The sequence below is a fragment of the Podarcis raffonei genome, chromosome 3, assembly GCF_027172205.1.
Source record: "Podarcis raffonei isolate rPodRaf1 chromosome 3, rPodRaf1.pri, whole genome shotgun sequence".
NCBI lineage: Eukaryota > Metazoa > Chordata > Lepidosauria > Squamata > Lacertidae > Podarcis > Podarcis raffonei.
The window spans coordinates 48,048,170-48,060,817 of record NC_070604.1 but is presented as its reverse complement, the minus strand read 5'-3'; the positions used below and the strand labels follow the sequence as shown (position 1 = coordinate 48,060,817).

The 12,648-nt window shown below is 44.3% G+C and overlaps 1 protein-coding gene across 4 annotated transcripts in view; it reads right to left on the bottom strand.

The window, feature by feature from the left end:
• KLHL32 (kelch like family member 32) overlaps positions 1 to 3,211 on the bottom strand; it is a 67,147-nt gene extending 63,936 nt beyond the window's left edge. For all 4 annotated transcript variants that reach the window (XM_053381503.1, XM_053381505.1, XM_053381508.1 and 1 more), the window contains exon 1: positions 2,853 to 3,211. The gene's annotated coding sequence lies outside the window, so the exon portion shown is untranslated. The remainder of the gene's footprint in view (positions 1 to 2,852) is intronic.
• Between the last annotated feature and the right edge of the window lie 9,437 nt (positions 3,212 to 12,648).

Below are 12,648 nucleotides of genomic sequence, written 5' to 3'. Positions count from 1 at the left end.
CTCAAAATGACATCACACACATGTGCGGAATCGCCGAATCACACCCCGTGCACATGCAGACATGCGGACGCAGGTTATGTTTGTTTCTGGATGCGAATGGGGCTCCAGAATGGATCCCGTTCGCATCCAGAGGTACCTCTGTATAGTACTCCTTCACACAGCACAGTTAACCTATGGAAATCACTCCTACAATAAGCAGTGATAGCCATCAACATGGTTGGCTTAAAAAAGAGAATTAGACAAATTTGTGGAGAACAAGGCTATCAGCAGCTACTAGCCCGGGTGGCCATGATCTGCCTTCACTGTCAGAGGCAATACGCATCTGAACACCAGTCGCTGGCAACCGCGGGAGGTGAGAGGGCTGTTGTGCTCAGGTCCTCCTTGTGTGCTACCCACAGGTATCTGGTTGGCCACTGTGTGAAAAGGATGCTGGACTAGATGGGCCACTGGTCTGATTCAGCAGGCTGTTCTTATGTTCGCAAACTGGCTAGTTCAATGCTTGTCTGTCTCTGTCTCTCTCTCTCTCTCTCTCTCTCTCTCTCTCTCTCTGTGTGTGTGTGTGTGTGTGTTTACTATCTTAACTACCTAGTCCAAGCCTCGGAGTTGATTTACACCACCATTTTGACCTGACAGAAGAATCAGAATTGAAACAGAACGTTTTAGGCAGGAGTCTATTCTGAAAGATTTACCTTTTGTCCAGACAGTTAGGCAGCTCATACTGAGTTGACCCATATTTCAAACACCCCTCAATTCAAAAAGTGGGTCAGCTGATTAAGGGCTGGCTGGTGATCTGTGCATGCAATGAACTACTCATGCATATATTTTTGCATGTGGGGGGGAAAAAGTCACCTTAGGCTAACTTCATTCCAGGTTTCTGCCTCGGCAAAATGGATGCACTAGGTTTTCCACACTTAATTCCCTTGAACAATAATAAAATTAAATTAAGTTACATTTTTAATCAGTGTTATCATAAAATATAAATAATATTTGTCAGAATTCTCATAATTAACTGCTGGTACTCTGGGTCCTTAGGACAACAAGGGGCCCTATGACAACAAGGAGATATAAGTCGTCACTGCCACCTGATTTCACTGAAAGAGAACAAAATAAGCTTTATGGAGATTGGGTAGCAGCAGAAGGCTAAACAATTAGCACAGCACACTCTCATAGCAACTTTTTCCCTTGGGATCTTAAATGCTACCTACTTAAAAACCTAAGGCTGCTATTCTAAACACCCTTACTAACATATAACTTCTCATGAACACAATGGGACTTATTACCAAATAAATAGGCATATAATTGTACTGCAAGATTTAATATTATATATTTCAATGCCAGTAACATTGGGTATTATTTGCACTGAAATATATAATCTTAAAAAGATTAAATGAGATCTTTTACACACCAAGTAATCTTTTTAAAAACCACCTTGGTAACAATTTAAACTTTGCTCAGACACTAAAATAATAGCAAGGTAACAGCCTAGTTTCAAATGACCAAGTGACGTAGAACTATAGAAAACATTAAATTCAGTCCTGCACAGTTTTTAAGTAATCACAAAAAGAAACTCAAGTAGAAGAATAGTTCATATAGGGTTGGCACATTTTCCAGCAGGTCTGCTGTGTCCTTTAATGGCTCTATGAAAGACAGAAATTCATTTTTTAAAAAAATTAAATATTTTTTATTTAATAGAAATTCATAAAAATAAGCTTTGTCCACCACACAACGATGAACAGCATCACCTGGCCATTTATGCACTGAAAGGTATTGAAATGCACAGGTTCATAAATCACCTAACAATTTTGTCCATTTTCCTGTTAAGCAACCTGAAGATTGGAAAGTACAGAGCACACACTCGCCGAAAGCAGAAGAATAATCTGAAACGGTGATAGGGGAACCTGTCCAGATGTTCTTCACTGGGACTCCCATCACCCTCAGGCAGCACAGCCAAGGGCCGCTGATGATGGGAGTTGTAGTCAGACAGCACCTCCCTCATCTAAAGGGTTGCAGAGAAACGAAAGAACCGTGGTAAACCACTTGTGGATTGAACCCCTCCCCTGAAGCAATTCTGCTCCCCGCTATTATGCAGCCTTGTATTCTTACAGGCAGGGAGCGAACGCTAAGAGGCGGCCTTTGTGCCTTCAATGGTCGTGCAGAATGGAAAACGGCGGCATTTCCTCACCTCCTGCTCAACAGGGCAAGCAGCACCTGCCAACCCCCCCCCTTTTACATGGCACAAAACCAACAGGAAAAGCAACACTGCCATCCCAAACACATTTGCTCCAGCGTAACTCTTCCCGCCTCCCCACCCCGGCCCGTTTCCTCCGTGGCGCTGCCCTTCCCCCCGGGCCCGCGCTCCCCAACAGGCTCCGCAGAAACCGAGCCGCCTGCGAGTAAACTTGAAACCGCACGCGAGGGCTGCAGCAGTGGCGCCGGCCTCTCTAAGGCGCTGTTTGAGGTTGCCCTGGCAACCGGGCAGCACAGACGGGGCGGGTGGGGGGGGGAGAGAGAGAACCCCCTTCGTTATTGGCTGAGGGGCAGCCCAGAAAGCTCCGCTTCACGATCCGCAGAACTCAAGTGGACTTTTTTTTTTTTGCCTGCGGCACTGGGGCAATTAGCCCGGCTGAGGCGCTGCTGCTGCAGCAGCTGCTGCCGCCTCTTGCTAAGCAGGGCCCGCCGTTCCCTCCGCCCCGTGCCCTTCCGACCAACGTCACCAGCAGAACATTATGCATATATTTGTAAGGGGACCCCTCACCCCCCCCCCGCCTTGAAGGTCCCTGAGCCGGTGGTTCAGCTGCCCGAGCGAGCGAGCTCCGCGTCCTCATCCCGCTGGGCTTCCCGCGCGCGCTCACCTCTCAAGGAGACGCCGCGTCCCGCTTTGTCCCCGGGCTGCTCTGAGGAGGAGCCGCGGCGGCGGCGGCGCCCGAGGGAGAGAGGCGCCCAGCGAAGGCGCACTGCTTCTGGCAGCGGGACGACCTCGACTGCGCTCCACTCGCTGGTACGCGGCGGCGGCGGCAGGAGGAGCAGCAGCAGGAGGAGGAGGAGGCGCCACTCTTTCTCCCACGCTCTCCTTGCCTTGCCTTCCCCGCCTCCCCTTCTCCTTCCAGCCGGGTCTCCTCCTTGCCAGTGCGCAGAAGCAGCGGCGGCGGCGGCGGCCACGCATTGTGAGCGGGCGGCGAAGCCGGAGGACGCCGAGCAACACACCTGCCGGAGGAGGAGGCGGAGCCTGAGGCTCCTGGGGCGGAAAAGGAGGCGGCCAGGGGAGGGAGTCCCGCCCGCCCGTGTTCAGCGCCGTCGCTTAAGCGTAGCTGCAGGCGCCTTGGAGGGGGATCAAGGCAGCCTGGAGCCCCACACAACTCACGGGCCTTTCCGACCCTAGGAACCCATTCTTCGGGCCACCCAAAATATTTGAGGGGGCCCCCTCCAAGTTGATGGGCATTGCCATTCAAGTGGGGTGCGCGCGCCTCATCATGGCCCTTCCCCAATGTTTTATTCAAGTTGGCACCCCTGAGTCCAACGCAGACTTCCCTACCCCTCTGTGGGCTCAAGATGTTTTGTCCCAAGGGAAGAGGGCGCCCCCTTATAACCCGTGTCCTGGAGTTATAGCTTCCTAGTGACCTTCACTGTCACTGTTTGGCAGCAAGTGATTTTTCAAATTGCTTTCTCTTATGCTGCCCGTTGAAGACAGAAATGCCTGGCGTGCTCAGGTCCATGGGGTCACGAAGAGTCGGACACGACTAAACAACAACAACAAAAATGCTGCCCGTTAGAACCCATTAGTTGTTGCAAAGTGAGTAGATTTAAGTATGCAACTCACGTGTGTGTGTGTGTGTGTGTTGCTTTGATCCAATTTGCTCCGGAATATCACTGATGGAGTAGGTGAAAAACCCTGTCACTGCCCCCAAAAGTGATAGGGTGCAATGTAGAACCAAAGATCAAACCCCACCATTTTCCTCTGTAAAGTTGCCATATCGGGCACTGCATGCAGTGCTGCCAACTGAAGAGGACAAAATAATACCGTTTTGATCCTGTACTTTATCTCCAGTATTAATGGAATCCTATCAATTTTGAGACGTGCTTGGGATGACTTAATTATAACCTAGGCAAAATTCACCTGCTCTCACAACTCTTGCTGCTCACAAAGAATAACGTTAAGGTGCTGAATATTATCAGATGCATCACTTGACAAAGCTGACCAGTAAGGGATTCAGAATGAGTTTAGCTAGAATAATGAGCCCAGGAGAACACTGGAAATGTTCATGAGAAGAAGAGAAATGAAGCAAAAGATTTAATTGCCTTAGACCATGTACAAAGTCACTGGGCAGTACTGCAAAAGGAGAACGTAAAGGGAAGAGGATTTATTTGCATTTTCTGTTTATGATTATGTCACCCTTTGAACTTCAAGGTAGCTTGTAGCCTACTTTAGTGTTCACGTTGGGCACATGGCAAGCCAGTGACCTCGTGTTGATTGATAAAACATCTCCCATCTTCATCTACACACTGCAGAGGAAATTTAGTAGCAGTGAGAAAAATATATTCCAAGTGAGTTGCCTCACATTACCAATCTTCTTGTTATTTTTCTTTTGTTTTGTTTTTTGTGGTACCCCTGCTATCTAGTAAGCAATGTGAGCTGCTGCCTCTCCCATGTCAATCTTATTGTTAATTGGCAGGGCATGGAGAATAAAAAGGGTTCGACAGAGCTCAAGCTTAAATGGATTGGTGGGGGGCAGACATCCTAAAAGGAATCTCTTCTTCAGGAATAGAAAAATGTTTGATTAACAGGTGTGCATTTAAAGCTTCAGTTGGTTAATCCCATCAGTTAATATCTGTAGCTGTAGCAATGAGTAATTATCAGCTGTCTGGCTAGCATTTTACCTCTGGAAGAATGTGTGGCTATACAGTAAGATGCATAGTGATAGGACGCAATCAAATTGTCAGTACTTCTTCCTAGGATTAAAAAAAAGGTGGACAAACCTTCAGTAGCAGCTTCAAAAGCCACCTGCAATCACCTACACTAGTTGTGAACATCATGCCAAATGATGATGATCTGTTAACCAGCATGGGAGAGAGAGAGAAAATAGCTGTCATGTGGCTAGCATCTGCTTCAAGGTCTGACACATCTGACACTGCTATAAAAGGAAAACATATTGCAAATCAATAAATGTATTTGCTATCACCTCTTAAATAAGTAAAGATTGTAAACTCAGAGCTAAAAAGACAGATGGTACTTTGTTGGGCTCACAGTTAAATTCTCTCTGTCCTTTATTAATTACTTCCTACTCACACCTCTGAAGAACAATATTAATGGTGCTGTGCACCATCTGGAAAAGTTAGAATGTAGCATGCCTCCCCTATCCAAAACTGAAATGGCCTTAAGCCAGTGTAAATTACTTACCCCAGCATACATCTCTGCTTACTCTGGGGTGACAAAAAGCCCTGCTAGTGTGAGTTACATCAAGTATAAAGGGAAAAGAGAGGACAAGGAGTGAGTGTATTGGGGCAGGAAGAAGGATAAACAATCCTCCAATTTCGCTATACAATATTCTAACTATTTTCATTTACTGGTCAGAGTTCATTGGCCACAGAGTAACTTACACCACCCCAAATGCCTGTGTATTTATAATTCACTCTGTATGAGTCAATGGGAAGGCACAAAATGAAGGCTGATATTTTGTGCTCCTGCACACACACATGAAACCGCCTGGCCAGGAGCAGTTAGGACATAACTTAACATGCACAGGAGATACCCCAGCATATCTGCCTGAATAGCATTGCTCTTACCATTGTTCTCCATAAGAACACAGTTCAGTACACCAGAGGGTTAACTCGTGGTTCTCTGGAAGTTGCTAGACTCTAATGTCCATCAACTCCAGCCAATATGGCCAGAAGTCAGGGATGATGGGAGTTATAGCCCAGCAACATAGGTAAAGGTAAAGGGACCCCTGACCATTAGGTCCAGTCGTGACCAACTCTGGGGTTGCGGTGCTCATATCGCTTTATTGGCCGAGGGAGCTGGTGTACATGTGGCCAGTATGACTAAGCCACTTCTGGCGAACCAGAGCAGCACATGGAAACGCCGTTTACCTTCCCGCCGGAGCGGTACCTATTTATCTACTTGCACTTTAACATGCTTTTGAACTGCTAGGTTGGCAGGAGCTGGGACCAAACAACAGGAGCTCATCCTGTCGCGGGGATTCAAACCGCTGACCTTCTGATCGGCAAGTCCTAGGCTCTGTGGTTTAATCCACAGCAACATATGGAGGGCCAAAGATTCCCCTTCTCCGCCCTAGGCTGTGTTCAGGATTGCAGTCCAAAATTTGCATTTTCATGAACTGTTTCACAGCCTGTCATCACTAGAATTCACAACTTTCAAACTGCTACTTCCTCTTTTAAGAGCTCTGGAAGTTGAGCGCTGTTTGTTTTTATACCAAGTGAACCAAAATAAGAGTGAGCATCTGGGGAAGAGGAAGACAATCACGATTATTTTTGATATGGGGGAGGAGGGCAATTCTGCTGCTTGTTTTTTGTAGTATTGATTGTGAAGAATCAAGAAACCAACAAATTAGCAGAAAAACAATAGAAGTCTTTTTAAGATAGATAAGAAATAACAAATACATAGCAACATCTGGTGTGTGCGTATCTGTAGGAGCTAGTTCATACAGTCATTTCTTTCTTTTGTGAAAAGTAACCACAGATTAATTTGGTTGTGAATAGTGACCATGATGGATGAACTAATACAGGCAGAACTTCATATTGCACAAACACAGGAGCCTTCAGTGAGACATACTGGTTATGTGATAGCACGATTCCTTAATAATTTACAGCTTTTGCTGATCCTCCAGTTCTGAATATGTTTTATTTAATACGAAACTTGATACCACTTAAACCAATGAGTAGGAATCACTGTTTCAAAAAATAGCAGCCAACCTCCTGAAAGGATTGCCTTTGCCTCTTTTGCTTCACATTGTTAGCCAGACATACACAAGACCCACCCAATGTTATTGCACATTTTATGTCTCCCGCCACTGCCCCTCCAAATCCTTGGCTTTCCTGTAATGTGTTTATTTTTAAAGTATTTTTTATTAAAGATTTATTGGTTTACAAAAGTATGTGCAATGTCTCTTTTTTCAAGTTACATTTTCTACAGTTCAGTTTTAGTTGTTGTGACATTAGCGCTACATTAGGAAGAAAAGGGGTGAAGAAGTGGAGGGGTCCTTGGTGGGTAGGGTTGGGGTTGGGTGGCGATGTTTCTATTTTACTTAATGTTTGTGTGGGGTTTTGCATCAGCGTCATTTGTGTAGGTTCTCTTTGCTATTCGCTTGTGTTCCTTTGGTGGTGAGAGAAGTTGGGGTTGGCCTAGGGTGAGGATGCTTGTTTGTGGTGAACTTTGTTTTCATGAGTGAGTGGGGTGGGTGGGTGCTTTGAATTAGGTTAGTCATATTGATTCATATGCTTTTGGTGAATTCTTGTCATTGTCTTGTTGGGCTGTGTATGTGATAATGGGGAGCCATACCAGGGTGAAGGCATCTTCTTCTGTTTGTCCCTGTGTCAGTTTCAGTTTATTGGTTAATTTTTCTAGTAAAGCTGTTTCCCATACTATTTGGTACCACTGGTCCATGCTTACTCCTGACAGGTCTCTCCAGTGTCTAGTTATGATTTTTCCGGTTGCTGAAAGTAGGTGGGTTATGAGGTTTTTTGAGATGTAGGTGGGCATTATCATCTTGGAAGATGTTTAGTAGAGCCAATTCTGGGGTGATTTCTAATACAGTGGTACCTCGGATTAAGAACTTAATTCGTTCCGGAGGTCCGTTCTTAACCTGAAACTGTTCTTAACCTGAAGCACCACTTTAGCTAAAGGGGCCTCCCACTGCGGCCGTGCCCCCGCCACATGATTTCTGTTCTCATCCTGAAACAAAGTTCTTAATCCGAGGTACTATTTCTGGGTTAGCGGAGTCTGTAACTTGAAGCATCTGTAACCCGAGGTACCACTGTACTTGCTTAGTTATTCCACATATTTCTTGTATGGCTGTTGTCCAGAATAGTTGGATTTTGGGGCATTCCCACCGTTGAGCAGAGAAGGTCTGCAGGGGGCTTCTCCTATTTGCTTGAACACCAGTAGAACACTTTGTTCAATTGGAGGGTCATGCTTTATCCATGTCTCCAATCACACCAAGGGTCCTGTCTGCATTCGGATGAGCATGAGGAGATGTCCTCTGCAGATATTCTCCATGGCCAGGGACTGAGTGCACAGAGCAACGTAGGAGTGGATATTGCATGCACACCCTTGCTCATGGATACAAAATGTGTGTGTCCAGACAGACACCTTATGGCAGATCATGCCCTGCGTGAGGAGTCTCTAGAATGTACCCTTGTATTTAGAAAGCCATAAGCAGGCATAGGCAAACTCGGCCCTCCAGATGTTTTGGGACTACAACTCCCATCATCCCTGACCACTGGTCCTGTTAGCTAGGGATGATGGGAGTTGTAGTCCCAAAACATCTGGAGGGCCGAGTTTGCCTATGCCTGACCATAAGCTTCTGGTAACAATGGACAGTAGGCTCCCCTGTATAGCTGTCTCCCAGCTAAGGAGTTTTTGCAGGTGAGAATTAGACACACAGAAATATTTATGTACAAGGAACGACCTGCTGAGACAAAATCAAGTTCAATTACATCACTTCACTAGCAAGATATGAATCCTGTTACAGAACAAAAACTTAAGGTGAGTAGAATAGCTGTTTACACTCTGTGACCTTGAAGAAGGAACGCTTGGGATACATTTTAAAATAGCAAACCTGGGCTTCCTGATGAAAGAATGGCAATGAAAGAGATACAAACCTAACATCTGCTATAAGCAAGGTCAACAAGCTGCAGAGCAAATAAACTAAAATATTTGGCTCACTGCAGAGCCAAATACATCACACAAACAAATACATTAGTTATCACTTACAATATGGGAATATAAAATTGTTGCAATTTTAAGAATGCTGTATTTTGTTTCAAAATCTGCCTTTCAAAATGGCAACTCTTTGTATTATGTTTGAAACAATTATTTTTGCTTTGAAGTAGTTTTGATTGTTAGCTCTTTTATTGTATTAATCGGCAACTAATTTAGGGAATGAAACAAATCAATCATGTAATGATTTGACTATATATCTAAAGAGCTAAAAGGCATGTCACTAGTATTAGTTTGAGGGTTGTTTGAAAACCCTCTGTTTGTGTGAAATAAATCTGGTAAGCCACAATTATTATGAGCCTTGTGTTATCCCATGCTATGATTTTTTTTTATATTCGCTGTGCAACAATGTACACTGGGTTTTGTTAGGTGTAGGAAATTCTCTTATTTATGTAAACCACTTAGAAGTTGTTGCCTTCTATTCAGTTGTTTATAAATTTTGTTAAAATAAATTTCAGTTGATTTCCACACTGAATTTGAGGCAATCAATAATTGTGCAGCCTAGATGTGCAAAATATTTTGTGACTAAGATACTATTTGAGACTAAGAATTAAGACTAATACACAATAATCCATTTAACTCCTCCTATCCTCTGCTCTTTACTAACAGTAGCCATTCCATCTGGTTACAATAGAGGGACAGATTGAAGCAGAGCCTGATCCATGTACCATTTAAACTACGGTACCTACTCCCAGGGCTTTTTTCAGGGGGAACTCACTGGAACTCAGTTCCATCACCTCTCAGGTGGGCGCCATTGTCTTTCTAAGAGAACAAAGGAGGTGCTCGTGTTTTCAGCGCGAGCTGAAGACAGCTGCGAGAAGCCAAGTTACAGGGAACCAGACAGAGGGCCTTCTCGGTAGTGGCGCCCTCCCTGTAGAATTCCCTCCCACCAGATGTCAAAGAGAACAACAACTACCAGACTTTTAGAAGACATCTGAAGGCGGCACTGTTTAGGGAGGTTTTTAATGTTTGATGTAGTACAGTATTTTAATATTTTTTTTGGAAGCCACCCAGAGTGGCTGGGGAAGCCCAGCCAGATGGGTGGGGTATAAATAAATTATTATTATTATTATTATTATTATTATTATTATTATTATTATTCAGCACCTGTTTTTCTAGAAAAAGAGCACTCCCTACTTCATTTGGTTCCTCCTCTTCCTGAACTGTTCCCACTCAGGCAGGTCATTGCAAGAACTCTGGAACTTTAATAAATGGTGGCTGACAGCACAATCCTAGCCATGTCTACACACCAGAAGTAAATCCTTTTGAATTCAATGAGTCTAACACCAAGGCATGTAGGATTAGGATTGCAACCTGAGTTTGCTTGTTACAACCTCATCCCTTTCTCCTTTTCTGTCAAGTCTTTTATATTTAAAAATCTGCTGGTAGGTGCTGTCGATAGGGATCTTATAGAAGCTACCCTGGCCATGTTTCAATTAACAGTAATTTGGAAATATTTGGGGAAAGTAGCACACTAAACAGCTTTTAAAAGTAAACATGTATGGGGGTCTATGAGAATTTGGAAGAGCCAAAAGTGTTGACATTTATTTCATTTAAGAGCTCTCGGCTTCAGATAGCTATGGTTCTTTCCATAAGGATAAGAGCCAAAGCAGTTTCACCCTCAAGCTGTGGATACAAACAGAAAGGAGTTTCTTTCAGATTGAATCTAGTTCAGGAGGTGGGAAATTGTACATCAACATGACCCCTCTACTGCAATGTCAGTAGTCCCAGAGGGTTTTTGTTGTTGTTGCTAGCACCACTGTCTATTTTGTGCTTAAAATGGCACTTAATGAATTACATCACCTAGTCAGTTAAAGCTTGCAGCTCTAGAAACAGCAAATGAATAATACAAAATGTGAAGTTCATTTTGGTTTTCAGAAATAGCTGTATTTGTGTATTTTTCATTACAGAGTTGGTGTGCTCCTTTCTGTACCATTAGTTATATTAGAATAAGTAATTAAAAACAGATCTGAGTGGGAAAATGTGATTGATAATAATAACAATATCTGTCTGGATGTATGATATGCAGATTTTATTTCCTAAATGAATTAATAATACATTATTTAGAGATGGATCAGAACTATTAAAAATGCATCTGAGGCAAATGAATAGATAGATACCAGGTAGTGAGCACTATTAAAATAATAGCTTTAAGAGCCATGCATAAAAGTAACATTGGGACTGACAGATTTTATGCCACAATTGCTTTATACCAGTGCTAGCATGCCCCAAAGTACAAGTAGATAAATAGGTACTGCTCCAGCCAGAAGGTATACGGCTTTTCCGTGCAATGCTCTGGTTTCGGTGTTCCGTTGCAGCAGAATCAGCTTAGTAAGGTTGGCCACATAACCTGGAAAAACTGTCTGCGGACAAACGCCGGCTCCTTCGGCTTGTAAAGCAAAATGAGTGCTGCAACCCCAGAGTCGTCTGCGACTGGACTTAACTGTCAGGGGTCCTTTACCTTTACCTTAGCAGCTGTAGTAAAGGGACAGCATGAGTTGCTATTGTGAAAGCTGATAATATTCTATATGTTTACATGTTCATTTCAATAAATGAAACCACAGCCAGACTGTGCCTATTTTTTGCCTTAATGGGGAAACCTTTGGCCACTGATGGACTCTGTGCCACTAGCGGGTGGCATGGTGGCAGCATTCAACTGGTCTCCATTCAATCACAGTGCTGCTGCTTACCAAGATGTAGAAGAGGAGGGGCAAGGCAGTGGTGAGGGCAGCACCGTGCAAATGCACTGGCAGAGCCAAACCAGTACATTTGCACTGCGCCAATCTTTTAGCCGCCTTGCCCCTCCCCCTCTGCCTTCTGGTAAACAAGAGTGGTGCAACCATAAGGAGGTCAAGGGAGCACTGTCCACTGCTGCTCTGCGCATGTGTTTAGACTCAAAGCTGATTCTCATGCACATCCACAAAGTGTGCTGTTTTATTTGCACCCTGAATCATTGATGTGCTACTACATAAATGCATTTGAAGTCTTCTGATACAAAAATATTCATTCCTGAAATTTCAGCTCCGTCGACATATCTGCAGTGACAGGCTGAGTTCCATGCTGAGATGAACAGCACACCATTAAAGTCGCATCAGCTGTGAAGTCAACAGAGACTTAGTTGTGAGTGTTGGATTGCACATCAGTTTCAGCAGTTCTGATCTACCTGTGAAATGAAGTCCTCAGGGAATCATTCTGTGAATTTCCTGTATCTTTTGAGAAATCAGTGTCTGTTCAGCAATGAAACCATTTGCCTGAGTAGACTTTTTTCCTGCAACAATATACTGTTCTGTTTTACTCACTTAGGCAGCAGTTCTGTGCACACTTATGTGGCAGTGAACTCATGGGACTTACCTCTGGAAGATCACATCCTTTTAACTGGAGATACTTGATACTCAATTTGGGGCTACTTGCATACAGAACTTGCATACAGAACATGTGTTCTGCCATTGAGTTATAGCCCCTATCCTTTTGGGGTCCCCCCGCCTCTTTCTCTGTTAAAGGTAAAGGGACCCTTGACCGTTAGGTCCAGTCGCAGATGACTCTGGGGTTGCAGCACTCATCTCACTTTACTGGCCAAGGGAGCCAGCGTACAGCTTCCGGGTCATGTGGCCAGCATGACTAAGCCACTTCTAGCAAACCAGAGCAGCGCACGGAAATGCCGTTTACCTTCCTGCAGTTGTTGTTGTTTAGTCATT